At 43.4% G+C, this 16,861-nt stretch overlaps 1 protein-coding gene across 7 annotated transcripts in view; it reads left to right on the plus strand.

The window, feature by feature from the left end:
* Nucleotides 1-16,861, plus strand: part of LOC144889576 (uncharacterized) — a 135,688-nt gene that overhangs the window by 59,017 nt on the left and 59,810 nt on the right. The gene's annotated exons all lie outside the window — the stretch shown is intronic.

Raw genomic sequence — 16,861 nt, forward strand, 5'->3', positions numbered from 1 at the left:
GGGCCTTTTCTATTGTTTGTCACATGGCACACACCATATAAAGGGGCCTTTTCTATAGTTCATCACATGACACACACCATATAAAGGGACCTTTTCTATTGTTTGCCACATGGCACACACCATATAAAGGGGCCTTTTCTATAATTATTTGTCACATGGCACACACCATATAAAGGGGCCATTTCTATTGTTTCCCACATGGCACACACCATATCAAGGGGCCTATTCGATTGTTTGCCACATGGCGCACACCATATAAAAGGGCCTTTTCTATGGTTTGTCACATGGCACACACCATATCAAGGGGCGTATTCGATTGTTTGCCACTTGGTGCACACCATATAAAAGGGGCTTTTCTATGGTTTGTCACATGGCACATACCATATAAAGGGGCCTTTTCTCTAGTTTGCCACATGTCACACACCATATAAAGGGAACTTTTCTCTGGTTTGTCACATGGCACACACCATATCAAGGGGCCTATTCGATTGTTTGTCACATGGCGCACACCATATAAAGGGCCTTTTCTATGGTTTGTCACATGGCACACACCATATAAAGGGGCCTTTTCTATTGTTTCCCACATGGCACACACCATATGAAGGGGCCTATTCGATTGTTTGCCACATGGCACACCCCATATACAGGGGCCTTTTCTATTGTTTGTCACATGGCACACACCATATAAAGGGGTATTTTCTATTATTTGCCACGTGGCACACACCATATAAAGGGGCCTTTTCTATTATTTGTCACATGGCACACACCATATAAAGGGGCCTTTTCTATTGTTCGTCACATGGCACACACCATATAAAGGGGTATTTTCTATTATTTGCCATGTGGCACACACCATATAAAGGGGCCTTTTCTATTATTTGCCACGTGGCACACACCATATAAAGGGGCCTTTTCTATTATTTGTCACATGGCACACACCATATAAATGGGCCTTTTCTATAGTTCGTCACATGGCACACACCATACAAAGGGGTCTTTTCTATTATTTTCCACATGGCACACACTGTATAAAGGGGTCTTTTCTATTATTTTTCACATGGCACACACCATATAAAGGGGTCTTATCTATTATTTGTCACATGGCACACACCATATAAAGGGGCCATTTCTATTGTTTCCCACATGGCACATACCATCTAAAGGGGCCTTTTCTCTAGTTTGCCACATGGCACACACCATATCAAGGGGCCTATTCGATTGTTTGCCACATGGCACACACCATATAAAAGGGCCTTTTCTGTGGTTTCTCACATGGCACATACCATATAAAGGGGCCTTTTCTCTTGTTTGCCACATGGCACACACCATATCAAGGGGCCTATTCGATTGTTTGCCACATGGCGCACACCATATAAAAGGGCCTTTTCTTTGGTTTGTCACATGGCACATACCATATAAAGGGGCCTTTTCTCTAGTTTCCCACATGGCACACACCATATAAAGGGGCCTCTTCTATTGTTTGCCACATGGCACACACCATATAAAGGGGCCTTTTCTACTGTTTGCCACATGGCACACACCATATAAAGGGGCCTTTTCTATTGTTTGCCACATGGCACACACCATATAAAGGGGTCTTTTCTATTATTTGCCACATGGCACACACCATACAAAGGGGCCTTTTCTATTGTTTGTCACGTGGCACACACCATATAAAGGGGCCTTTTCTATAGTTCGTCACATGGCACACACCATATAAAGGGGCCTTTTCTATTATTTGTCACATGGAACACACCATATAAAGGGGCCTTTTCTATTGTTTGTAACATGGCACACACCATATAAAGGGGCCTTTTCTATAGTTCATCACATGACACACACCATATAAAGGGACCTTTTCTATTGTTTGCCACATGGCACACACCATATAAAGGGGCCTTTTCTATAATTATTTGTCACATGGCACACACCATATAAAGGGGCCATTTCTATTGTTTGTCACATGGCACACACCATATAAAGGGGCCTTTTCTACAGTTCATCACATGGCACACACCATATAAAGGGGCCGTTTCTATTGTTTCCCACATGGCACACACCATATCAAGGGGCCTATTCGATTGTTTGCCACATGGCACACACCATATAAAGGGGCCTTTTCTATGGTTTGTCACATGGCACACACCATATCAAGGGGCCTATTCGATTGTTTGCCACATGGCGCACACCATATAAAGGGCCTTTTTTATGGTTTGTCACATGGCACATACCATATAAAGGGGCCTTTTCTCTAGTTTGTCACATGGCACACACCATATAAAAGGGCCTTTTCTATTGTTTCCCACATGACACACACCATATGAAGGGGCCTATTCGATTGTTTGCCACATGTCACACACCATATAAAGGGGCCTTTTCTATGGTTTGTCACATGGCACACACCATATCAAGGGGCCTATTTGATTGTTTGCCACATGGCGCACACCATATAAAGGGCCTTTTCTATGGTTTGTCACATGGCACATACCATATAAAGGGGCCTTTTCTCTAGTTTGCCACATGGCACACACCATATAAAAGGGCCTTTTCTATTGTTTGCCACATGGCACACACCATATAAAGGGCCTTTTCTATCGTTTGCCACATGGCACACACCATATAAAGGGGCCGTTTCTATCGTTTGCCACATGGCACACACCATATAAAAGGGCCTTTTCTATTGTTTGCCACATGGCACACACCATATACAGGGGCCTTTTCTATTGTTTCCCACATGGCACACACCATATCAAGGGGCCTATTCGATTGTTTGCCACATGGCACACACCATATAAAAGGGCCTTTTCTTTGGTTTGTCACATGGCACATACCATATAAAGGGGCCTTTTCTCTAGTTTCCCACATGGCACACACCATATAAAGGGGCCTCTTCTATGTTTGCCACATGGCACACACCATATAAAGTGCCTTTTCTATGGTTTGTCACATGGCACATACCATATAAAGGGGCCTTTTCTCTAGTTTGCCACATGGCACACACCATATAACGGGGCCTATTCGATTGTTTGCCACATGGCACACACCATATAAAAGGGCCTTTTCTATCGTTTGCCACATGGCACACACCATAGAAAGGGGCCGTTTCTATTGTTTGCCACATGGCACACACCATATAAAAGGGCCTTTTCTATTGTTTGCCACATGGCACACACCATATAAAAGGGCCTTTTCTATCGTTTGCCACATGGCACACACCATATAAATGGGCCATTTCTATCGTTTGCCACATGGCACACACCATATAAAAGGGCCTTTTCTATTGTTTGCCACATGGCACACACCATATACAAGGGCCTTTTCTATTGTTTGCCACATGGCACACACCATATAAAGGGGTATTTTCTATTATTTGCCACGTGGCACACACCATATAAAGGGGCCTTTTCTATTATTTGTCACATGGCACACACCATATAAAGGGGCCTTTTCTATTGTTCGTCACATGGCACACACCATATAAAGGGGTATTTTATATTATTTGCCATGTGGCACACACCATATAAAGGGGCCTTTTCTATTATTTGCCACGTGGCACACACCATATAAAGGGGCCTTTTCTATTATTTGTCACATGGCACACACCATATAAATGGGCCTTTTCTATAGTTCGTCACATGGCGCACACCATATAAAAGGGCCTTTTCTATGGTTTGTCACATGGCACACACCATATCAAGGGGCGTATTCGATTGTTTGCCACTTGGTGCACACCATATAAAAGGGGCTTTTCTATGGTTTGTCACATGGCACATACCATATAAAGGGGCCTTTTCTCTAGTTTGCCACATGTCACACACCATATAAAAGGAACTTTTCTCTGGTTTGTCACATGGCACACACCATATCAAGGGGCCTATTCGATTGTTTGTCACATGGCGCACACCATATAAAGGGCCTTTTCTATGGTTTGTCACATGGCACACACCATATAAAGGGGCCTTTTCTATTGTTTCCCACATGGCACACACCATATGAAGGGGCCTATTCGATTGTTTGCCACATGGCACACCCCATATACAGGGGCCTTTTCTATTGTTTGTCACATGGCACACACCATATAAAGGGGTATTTTCTATTATTTGCCACGTGGCACACACCATATAAAGGGGCCTTTTCTATTATTTGTCACATGGCACACACCATATAAAGGGGCCTTTTCTATTGTTCGTCACATGGCACACACCATATAAAGGGGTATTTTCTATTATTTGCCATGTGGCACACACCATATAAAGGGGCCTTTTCTATTATTTGCCACGTGGCACACACCATATAAAGGGGCCTTTTCTATTATTTGTCACATGGCACACACCATATAAATGGGCCTTTTCTATAGTTCGTCACATGGCACACACCATACAAAGGGGTCTTTTCTATTATTTTCCACATGGCACACACTGTATAAAGGGGTCTTTTCTATTATTTTTCACATGGCACACACCATATAAAGGGGTCTTATCTATTATTTGTCACATGGCACACACCATATAAAGGGGCCATTTCTATTGTTTCCCACATGGCACATACCATCTAAAGGGGCCTTTTCTCTAGTTTGCCACATGGCACACACCATATCAAGGGGCCTATTCGATTGTTTGCCACATGGCACACACCATATAAAAGGGCCTTTTCTGTGGTTTCTCACATGGCACATACCATATAAAGGGGCCTTTTCTCTTGTTTGCCACATGGCACACACCATATCAAGGGGCCTATTCGATTGTTTGCCACATGGCGCACACCATATAAAAGGGCCTTTTCTTTGGTTTGTCACATGGCACATACCATATAAAGGGGCCTTTTCTCTAGTTTCCCACATGGCACACACCATATAAAGGGGCCTCTTCTATTGTTTGCCACATGGCACACACCATATAAAGGGGCCTTTTCTACTGTTTGCCACATGGCACACACCATATAAAGGGGCCTTTTCTATTGTTTGCCACATGGCACACACCATATAAAGGGGTCTTTTCTATTATTTGCCACATGGCACACACCATACAAAGGGGCCTTTTCTATTGTTTGTCACGTGGCACACACCATATAAAGGGGCCTTTTCTATAGTTCGTCACATGGCACACACCATATAAAGGGGCCTTTTCTATTATTTGTCACATGGAACACACCATATAAAGGGGCCTTTTCTATTGTTTGTAACATGGCACACACCATATAAAGGGGCCTTTTCTATAGTTCATCACATGACACACACCATATAAAGGGACCTTTTCTATTGTTTGCCACATGGCACACACCATATAAAGGGGCCTTTTCTATAATTATTTGTCACATGGCACACACCATATAAAGGGGCCATTTCTATTGTTTGTCACATGGCACACACCATATAAAGGGGCCTTTTCTACAGTTCATCACATGGCACACACCATATAAAGGGGCCGTTTCTATTGTTTCCCACATGGCACACACCATATCAAGGGGCCTATTCGATTGTTTGCCACATGGCACACACCATATAAAGGGGCCTTTTCTATGGTTTGTCACATGGCACACACCATATCAAGGGGCCTATTCGATTGTTTGCCACATGGCGCACACCATATAAAGGGCCTTTTTTATGGTTTGTCACATGGCACATACCATATAAAGGGGCCTTTTCTCTAGTTTGTCACATGGCACACACCATATAAAAGGGCCTTTTCTATTGTTTCCCACATGACACACACCATATGAAGGGGCCTATTCGATTGTTTGCCACATGTCACACACCATATAAAGGGGCCTTTTCTATGGTTTGTCACATGGCACACACCATATCAAGGGGCCTATTTGATTGTTTGCCACATGGCGCACACCATATAAAGGGCCTTTTCTATGGTTTGTCACATGGCACATACCATATAAAGGGGCCTTTTCTCTAGTTTGCCACATGGCACACACCATATAAAAGGGCCTTTTCTATTGTTTGCCACATGGCACACACCATATAAAGGGCCTTTTCTATCGTTTGCCACATGGCACACACCATATAAAGGGGCCGTTTCTATCGTTTGCCACATGGCACACACCATATAAAAGGGCCTTTTCTATTGTTTGCCACATGGCACACACCATATACAGGGGCCTTTTCTATTGTTTCCCACATGGCACACACCATATCAAGGGGCCTATTCGATTGTTTGCCACATGGCACACACCATATAAAAGGGCCTTTTCTTTGGTTTGTCACATGGCACATACCATATAAAGGGGCCTTTTCTCTAGTTTCCCACATGGCACACACCATATAAAGGGGCCTCTTCTATGTTTGCCACATGGCACACACCATATAAAGTGCCTTTTCTATGGTTTGTCACATGGCACATACCATATAAAGGGGCCTTTTCTCTAGTTTGCCACATGGCACACACCATATAACGGGGCCTATTCGATTGTTTGCCACATGGCACACACCATATAAAAGGGCCTTTTCTATCGTTTGCCACATGGCACACACCATAGAAAGGGGCCGTTTCTATTGTTTGCCACATGGCACACACCATATAAAAGGGCCTTTTCTATTGTTTGCCACATGGCACACACCATATAAAAGGGCCTTTTCTATCGTTTGCCACATGGCACACACCATATAAATGGGCCATTTCTATCGTTTGCCACATGGCACACACCATATAAAAGGGCCTTTTCTATTGTTTGCCACATGGCACACACCATATACAAGGGCCTTTTCTATTGTTTGCCACATGGCACACACCATATAAAGGGGTATTTTCTATTATTTGCCACGTGGCACACACCATATAAAGGGGCCTTTTCTATTATTTGTCACATGGCACACACCATATAAAGGGGCCTTTTCTATTGTTCGTCACATGGCACACACCATATAAAGGGGTATTTTATATTATTTGCCATGTGGCACACACCATATAAAGGGGCCTTTTCTATTATTTGCCACGTGGCACACACCATATAAAGGGGCCTTTTCTATTATTTGTCACATGGCACACACCATATAAATGGGCCTTTTCTATAGTTCGTCACATGGCACACACCATACAAAGGGGTCTTTTCTATTATTTTCCACATGGCACACACTGTATAAAGGGGTCTTTTCGATTATTTTTCACATGGCACACACCATATAAAGGGGTCTTATCTATTATTTGTCACATGGCACACACCATATAAAGGGGCCATTTCTATTGTTTCCCACATGGCACATACCATCTAAAGGGGCCTTTTCTCTAGTTTGCCACATGGCACACACCATATCAAGGGGCCTATTTGATTGTTTGCCACATGGCACACACCATATAAAAGGGCCTTTTCTGTGGTTTCTCACATGGCACATACCATATAAAGGGGCCTTTTCTCTTGTTTGCCACATGGCACACACCATATCAAGGGGCCTATTCGATTGTTTGCCACATGGCGCACACCATATAAAAGGGCCTTTTCTTTGGTTTGTCACATGGCACATACCATATAAAGGGGCCTTTTCTCTAGTTTCCCACATGGCACACACCATATAAAGGGGCCTCTTCTATTGTTTGCCACATGGCACACACCATATAAAGGGGCCTTTTCTACTGTTTGCCACATGGCACACACCATATAAAGGGGCCTTTTCTATTGTTTGCCACATGGCACACACCATATAAAGGGGTCTTTTCTATTATTTGCCACATGGCACACACCATATAAAGGGGCCTTTTCTATTGTTTGTCACATGGCACACACCATATAAAGGGGCCTTTTCTATAGTTCGTCACATGGCACACACCATATAAAGGGGCCTTTTCTATTATTTGTCACATGGAACACACCATATAAAGGGGCCGTTTCTATTGTTTGTCACATGGCACACACCATATAAAGGGGCCTTTTCTATAGTTCATCACATGACACACCATATAAAGGGACCTTTTCTATTGTTTGCCACATGGCACACACCATATAAAGGGGCCTTTTCTATAATTATTTGTCACATGGCACACACCATATAAAGGGGCCATTTCTATTGTTTCCCACATGGCACACACCATATCAAGGGGCCTATTCGATTGTTTGCCACATGGCGCACACCATATAAAAGGGCCTTTTCTATGGTTTGTCACATGGCACACACCATATCAAGGGGCGTATTCGATTGTTTGCCACTTGGTGCACACCATATAAAGGGGCTTTTCTATGGTTTGTCACATGTCACACACCATATAAAGGGAACTTTTCTCTAGTTTGCCACATGTCACACACCATATAAAGGGAACTTTTCTCTGGTTTGTCACATGGCACACACCATATCAAGGGGCCTATTCGATTGTTTGTCACATGGCGCACACCATATAAAGGGCCTTTTCTATGGTTTGTCACATGGCACACACCATATGAAGGGGCCTTTTCTATTGTTTCCCACATGGCACATACCATATGAAGGGGCCTTTTCTCTAGTTTCCCACATGGCACACACCATATAAAGGGGCCTCCTCTATTGTTTGCCACATGGCACACACCATATAAAGGGGCCTTTTTTATAGTTTGTCACATGGCACACACCATATAAAGGGGCCTTTTCTATTATTTGTCACATGGAACACACCATATAAAGGGGCCTTTTCTATTGTTTGTCACATGGCACACACCATATAAAGGGGCCTTTTCTACAGTTCATCACATGGCACACACCATATAAAGGGGCCGTTTCTATTGTTTCCCACATGGCGCACACCATATCAAGGGGCCTATTCGATTGTTTGCCACATGGCACACACCATATAAAAGGGCCTTTTCTATTGTTTGCCACATGGCACACACCATATAAAGGCCTTTTCTATCGTTTGCCACATGGCACACACCATATAAAGGGGCCATTTCTATCGTTTGCCACATGGCACACACCATATAAAATGGCCTTTTCTATTGTTTGCCACATGGCACACACCATATACAAGGGCCTTTTCTATTGTTTGCCACACCCACATGGCACACCCCATATACAGGGGCCTTTTCTATTGTTTGTCACATGGCACACACCATATAAAGGGGTATTTTCTATTATTTGCCACATGGCACACACCATATAAAGGGGCCTTTTCTATTATTTGTCACATGGCACACACCATATAAAGGGGCCTTTTCTATTGTTCGTCACATGGCACACACCATATAAAGGGGTATTTTCTATTGTTTCCCACATGGCACATACCATCTAAAGGGGCCTTTTCTCTAGTTTGCCACATGGCACACACCATATCAAGGGGCCTATTCGATTGTTTGCCACATGGCACACAACATATAAAAGGGCCTTTTCTGTGGTTTCTCACATGGCACATACCATATAAAGGGGCCTTTGCTCTTGTTTGCCACATGGCACACACCATATCAAGGGGCCTATTCGATTGTTTGCCACATGGCACACACCATATAAAAGGGCCTCTTCTATTGTTTCCCACATGGCACACACCATATAAAGGGGCCTCTTCTATGTTTGCCACATGGCACACACCATATAAAGTGCCTTTTCTATGGTTTGTCACATGGCACATACCATATAAAGGGGCCTTTTCTCTAGTTTGCCACATGGCACACACCATATAACGGGGCCTATTCGATTGTTTGCCACATGGCACACACCATATAAAAGGGCCTTTTCTATCGTTTGCCACATGGCACACACCATAGAAAGGGGCCGTTTCTATTGTTTGCCACATGGCACACACCATATAAAAGGGCCTTTTCTATTGTTTGCCACATGGCACACACCATATAAAAGGGCCTTTTCTATCGTTTGCCACATGGCACACACCATATAAATGGGCCATTTCTATCGTTTGCCACATGGCACACACCATATAAAAGGGCCTTTTCTATTGTTTGCCACATGGCACACACCATATACAAGGGCCTTTTCTATTGTTTGCCACATGGCACACACCATATAAAGGGGTATTTTCTATTATTTGCCACGTGGCACACACCATATAAAGGGGCCTTTTCTATTATTTGTCACATGGCACACACCATATAAAGGGGCCTTTTCTATTGTTCGTCACATGGCACACACCATATAAAGGGGTATTTTATATTATTTGCCACATGGCGCACACCATATAAAGGGCCTTTTTTATGGTTTGTCACATGGCACATACCATATAAAGGGGCCTTTTCTCTAGTTTGTCACATGGCACACACCATATAAAAGGGCCTTTTCTATTGTTTCCCACATGACACACACCATATGAAGGGGCCTATTCGATTGTTTGCCACATGTCACACACCATATAAAGGGGCCTTTTCTATGGTTTGTCACATGGCACACACCATATCAAGGGGCCTATTTGATTGTTTGCCACATGGCGCACACCATATAAAGGGCCTTTTCTATGGTTTGTCACATGGCACATACCATATAAAGGGGCCTTTTCTCTAGTTTGCCACATGGCACACACCATATAAAAGGGCCTTTTCTATTGTTTGCCACATGGCACACACCATATAAAGGGCCTTTTCTATCGTTTGCCACATGGCACACACCATATAAAGGGGCCGTTTCTATCGTTTGCCACATGGCACACACCATATAAAAGGGCCTTTTCTATTGTTTGCCACATGGCACACACCATATACAGGGGCCTTTTCTATTGTTTCCCACATGGCACACACCATATCAAGGGGCCTATTCGATTGTTTGCCACATGGCACACACCATATAAAAGGGCCTTTTCTTTGGTTTGTCACATGGCACATACCATATAAAGGGGCCTTTTCTCTAGTTTCCCACATGGCACACACCATATAAAGGGGCCTCTTCTATGTTTGCCACATGGCACACACCATATAAAGTGCCTTTTCTATGGTTTGTCACATGGCACATACCATATAAAGGGGCCTTTTCTCTAGTTTGCCACATGGCACACACCATATAACGGGGCCTATTCGATTGTTTGCCACATGACACACACCATATAAAAGGGCCTTTTCTATCGTTTGCCACATGGCACACACCATAGAAAGGGGCCGTTTCTATTGTTTGCCACATGGCACACACCATATAAAAGGGCCTTTTCTATTGTTTGCCACATGGCACACACCATATAAAAGGGCCTTTTCTATCGTTTGCCACATGGCACACACCATATAAATGGGCCATTTCTATCGTTTGCCACATGGCACACACCATATAAAAGGGCCTTTTCTATTGTTTGCCACATGGCACACACCATATACAAGGGCCTTTTCTATTGTTTGCCACATGGCACACACCATATAAAGGGGTATTTTCTATTATTTGCCACGTGGCACACACCATATAAAGGGGCCTTTTCTATTATTTGTCACATGGCACACACCATATAAAGGGGCCTTTTCTATTGTTCGTCACATGGCACACACCATATAAAGGGGTATTTTATATTATTTGCCATGTGGCACACACCATATAAAGGGGCCTTTTCTATTATTTGCCACGTGGCACACACCATATAAAGGGGCCTTTTCTATTATTTGTCACATGGCACACACCATATAAATGGGCCTTTTCTATAGTTCGTCACATGGCGCACACCATATAAAAGGGCCTTTTCTATGGTTTGTCACATGGCACACACCATATCAAGGGGCGTATTCGATTGTTTGCCACTTGGTGCACACCATATAAAAGGGGCTTTTCTATGGTTTGTCACATGGCACATACCATATAAAGGGGCCTTTTCTCTAGTTTGCCACATGTCACACACCATATAAAAGGAACTTTTCTCTGGTTTGTCACATGGCACACACCATATCAAGGGGCCTATTCGATTGTTTGTCACATGGCGCACACCATATAAAGGGCCTTTTCTATGGTTTGTCACATGGCACACACCATATAAAGGGGCCTTTTCTATTGTTTCCCACATGGCACACACCATATGAAGGGGCCTATTCGATTGTTTGCCACATGGCACACCCCATATACAGGGGCCTTTTCTATTGTTTGTCACATGGCACACACCATATAAAGGGGTATTTTCTATTATTTGCCACGTGGCACACACCATATAAAGGGGCCTTTTCTATTATTTGTCACATGGCACACACCATATAAAGGGGCCTTTTCTATTGTTCGTCACATGGCACACACCATATAAAGGGGTATTTTCTATTATTTGCCATGTGGCACACACCATATAAAGGGGCCTTTTCTATTATTTGCCACGTGGCACACACCATATAAAGGGGCCTTTTCTATTATTTGTCACATGGCACACACCATATAAATGGGCCTTTTCTATAGTTCGTCACATGGCACACACCATACAAAGGGGTCTTTTCTATTATTTTCCACATGGCACACACTGTATAAAGGGGTCTTTTCTATTATTTTTCACATGGCACACACCATATAAAGGGGTCTTATCTATTATTTGTCACATGGCACACACCATATAAAGGGGCCATTTCTATTGTTTCCCACATGGCACATACCATCTAAAGGGGCCTTTTCTCTAGTTTGCCACATGGCACACACCATATCAAGGGGCCTATTCGATTGTTTGCCACATGGCACACACCATATAAAAGGGCCTTTTCTGTGGTTTCTCACATGGCACATACCATATAAAGGGGCCTTTTCTCTTGTTTGCCACATGGCACACACCATATCAAGGGGCCTATTCGATTGTTTGCCACATGGCGCACACCATATAAAAGGGCCTTTTCTTTGGTTTGTCACATGGCACATACCATATAAAGGGGCCTTTTCTCTAGTTTCCCACATGGCACACACCATATAAAGGGGCCTCTTCTATTGTTTGCCACATGGCACACACCATATAAAGGGGCCTTTTCTACTGTTTGCCACATGGCACACACCATATAAAGGGGCCTTTTCTATTGTTTGCCACATGGCACACACCATATAAAGGGGTCTTTTCTATTATTTGCCACATGGCACACACCATACAAAGGGGCCTTTTCTATTGTTTGTCACGTGGCACACACCATATAAAGGGGCCTTTTCTATAGTTCGTCACATGGCACACACCATATAAAGGGGCCTTTTCTATTATTTGTCACATGGAACACACCATATAAAGGGGCCTTTTCTATTGTTTGTAACATGGCACACACCATATAAAGGGGCCTTTTCTATAGTTCATCACATGACACACACCATATAAAGGGACCTTTTCTATTGTTTGCCACATGGCACACACCATATAAAGGGGCCTTTTCTATAATTATTTGTCACATGGCACACACCATATAAAGGGGCCATTTCTATTGTTTGTCACATGGCACACACCATATAAAGGGGCCTTTTCTACAGTTCATCACATGGCACACACCATATAAAGGGGCCGTTTCTATTGTTTCCCACATGGCACACACCATATCAAGGGGCCTATTCGATTGTTTGCCACATGGCACACACCATATAAAGGGGCCTTTTCTATGGTTTGTCACATGGCACACACCATATCAAGGGGCCTATTCGATTGTTTGCCACATGGCGCACACCATATAAAGGGCCTTTTTTATGGTTTGTCACATGGCACATACCATATAAAGGGGCCTTTTCTCTAGTTTGTCACATGGCACACACCATATAAAAGGGCCTTTTCTATTGTTTCCCACATGACACACACCATATGAAGGGGCCTATTCGATTGTTTGCCACATGTCACACACCATATAAAGGGGCCTTTTCTATGGTTTGTCACATGGCACACACCATATCAAGGGGCCTATTTGATTGTTTGCCACATGGCGCACACCATATAAAGGGCCTTTTCTATGGTTTGTCACATGGCACATACCATATAAAGGGGCCTTTTCTCTAGTTTGCCACATGGCACACACCATATAAAAGGGCCTTTTCTATTGTTTGCCACATGGCACACACCATATAAAGGGCCTTTTCTATCGTTTGCCACATGGCACACACCATATAAAGGGGCCGTTTCTATCGTTTGCCACATGGCACACACCATATAAAAGGGCCTTTTCTATTGTTTGCCACATGGCACACACCATATACAGGGGCCTTTTCTATTGTTTCCCACATGGCACACACCATATCAAGGGGCCTATTCGATTGTTTGCCACATGGCACACACCATATAAAAGGGCCTTTTCTTTGGTTTGTCACATGGCACATACCATATAAAGGGGCCTTTTCTCTAGTTTCCCACATGGCACACACCATATAAAGGGGCCTCTTCTATGTTTGCCACATGGCACACACCATATAAAGTGCCTTTTCTATGGTTTGTCACATGGCACATACCATATAAAGGGGCCTTTTCTCTAGTTTGCCACATGGCACACACCATATAACGGGGCCTATTCGATTGTTTGCCACATGGCACACACCATATAAAAGGGCCTTTTCTATCGTTTGCCACATGGCACACACCATAGAAAGGGGCCGTTTCTATTGTTTGCCACATGGCACACACCATATAAAAGGGCCTTTTCTATTGTTTGCCACATGGCACACACCATATAAAAGGGCCTTTTCTATCGTTTGCCACATGGCACACACCATATAAATGGGCCATTTCTATCGTTTGCCACATGGCACACACCATATAAAAGGGCCTTTTCTATTGTTTGCCACATGGCACACACCATATACAAGGGCCTTTTCTATTGTTTGCCACATGGCACACACCATATAAAGGGGTATTTTCTATTATTTGCCACGTGGCACACACCATATAAAGGGGCCTTTTCTATTATTTGTCACATGGCACACACCATATAAAGGGGCCTTTTCTATTGTTCGTCACATGGCACACACCATATAAAGGGGTATTTTATATTATTTGCCATGTGGCACACACCATATAAAGGGGCCTTTTCTATTATTTGCCACGTGGCACACACCATATAAAGGGGCCTTTTCTATTATTTGTCACATGGCACACACCATATAAATGGGCCTTTTCTATAGTTCGTCACATGGCACACACCATACAAAGGGGTCTTTTCTATTATTTTCCACATGGCACACACTGTATAAAGGGGTCTTTTCGATTATTTTTCACATGGCACACACCATATAAAGGGGTCTTATCTATTATTTGTCACATGGCACACACCATATAAAGGGGCCATTTCTATTGTTTCCCACATGGCACATACCATCTAAAGGGGCCTTTTCTCTAGTTTGCCACATGGCACACACCATATCAAGGGGCCTATTTGATTGTTTGCCACATGGCACACACCATATAAAAGGGCCTTTTCTGTGGTTTCTCACATGGCACATACCATATAAAGGGGCCTTTTCTCTTGTTTGCCACATGGCACACACCATATCAAGGGGCCTATTCGATTGTTTGCCACATGGCGCACACCATATAAAAGGGCCTTTTCTTTGGTTTGTCACATGGCACATACCATATAAAGGGGCCTTTTCTCTAGTTTCCCACATGGCACACACCATATAAAGGGGCCTCTTCTATTGTTTGCCACATGGCACACACCATATAAAGGGGCCTTTTCTACTGTTTGCCACATGGCACACACCATATAAAGGGGCCTTTTCTATTGTTTGCCACATGGCACACACCATATAAAGGGGTCTTTTCTATTATTTGCCACATGGCACACACCATATAAAGGGGCCTTTTCTATTGTTTGTCACATGGCACACACCATATAAAGGGGCCTTTTCTATAGTTCGTCACATGGCACACACCATATAAAGGGGCCTTTTCTATTATTTGTCACATGGAACACACCATATAAAGGGGCCGTTTCTATTGTTTGTCACATGGCACACACCATATAAAGGGGCCTTTTCTATAGTTCATCACATGACACACCATATAAAGGGACCTTTTCTATTGTTTGCCACATGGCACACACCATATAAAGGGGCCTTTTCTATAATTATTTGTCACATGGCACACACCATATAAAGGGGCCATTTCTATTGTTTCCCACATGGCACACACCATATCAAGGGGCCTATTCGATTGTTTGCCACATGGCGCACACCATATAAAAGGGCCTTTTCTATGGTTTGTCACATGGCACACACCATATCAAGGGGCGTATTCGATTGTTTGCCACTTGGTGCACACCATATAAAGGGGCTTTTCTATGGTTTGTCACATGTCACACACCATATAAAGGGAACTTTTCTCTAGTTTGCCACATGTCACACACCATATAAAGGGAACTTTTCTCTGGTTTGTCACATGGCACACACCATATCAAGGGGCCTATTCGATTGTTTGTCACATGGCGCACACCATATAAAGGGCCTTTTCTATGGTTTGTCACATGGCACACACCATATGAAGGGGCCTTTTCTATTGTTTCCCACATGGCACATACCATATGAAGGGGCCTTTTCTATTATTTGTCACATGGAACACACCATATAAAGGGGCCTTTTCTATTGTTTGTCACATGGCACACACCATATAAAGGGGCCTTTTCTACAGTTCATCACATGGCACACACCATATAAAGGGGCCGTTTCTATTGTTTCCCACATGGCGCACACCATATCAAGGGGCCTATTCGATTGTTTGCCACATGGCACACACCATATAAAAGGGCCTTTTCTATTGTTTGCCACATGGCACACACCATATAAAGGCCTTTTCTATCGTTTGCCACATGGCACACACCATATAAAGGGGCCATTTCTATCGTTTGCCACATGGCACACACCATATAAAATGGCCTTTTCTATTGTTTGCCACATGGCACACACCATATACAAGGGCCTTTTCTATTGTTTGCCACACCCACATGGCACACCCCATATACAGGGGCCTTTTCTATTGTTTGTCACATGGCACACACCATATAAAGGGGTATTTTCTATTATTTGCCACATGGCACACACCATATAAAGGGGCCTTTTCTA

This window comes from Myxine glutinosa, chromosome 1, assembly GCF_964187855.1.
Source record: "Myxine glutinosa chromosome 1, kmMyxGlut1.1, whole genome shotgun sequence".
Taxonomy (NCBI): Eukaryota; Metazoa; Chordata; class Myxini; order Myxiniformes; family Myxinidae; genus Myxine; species Myxine glutinosa.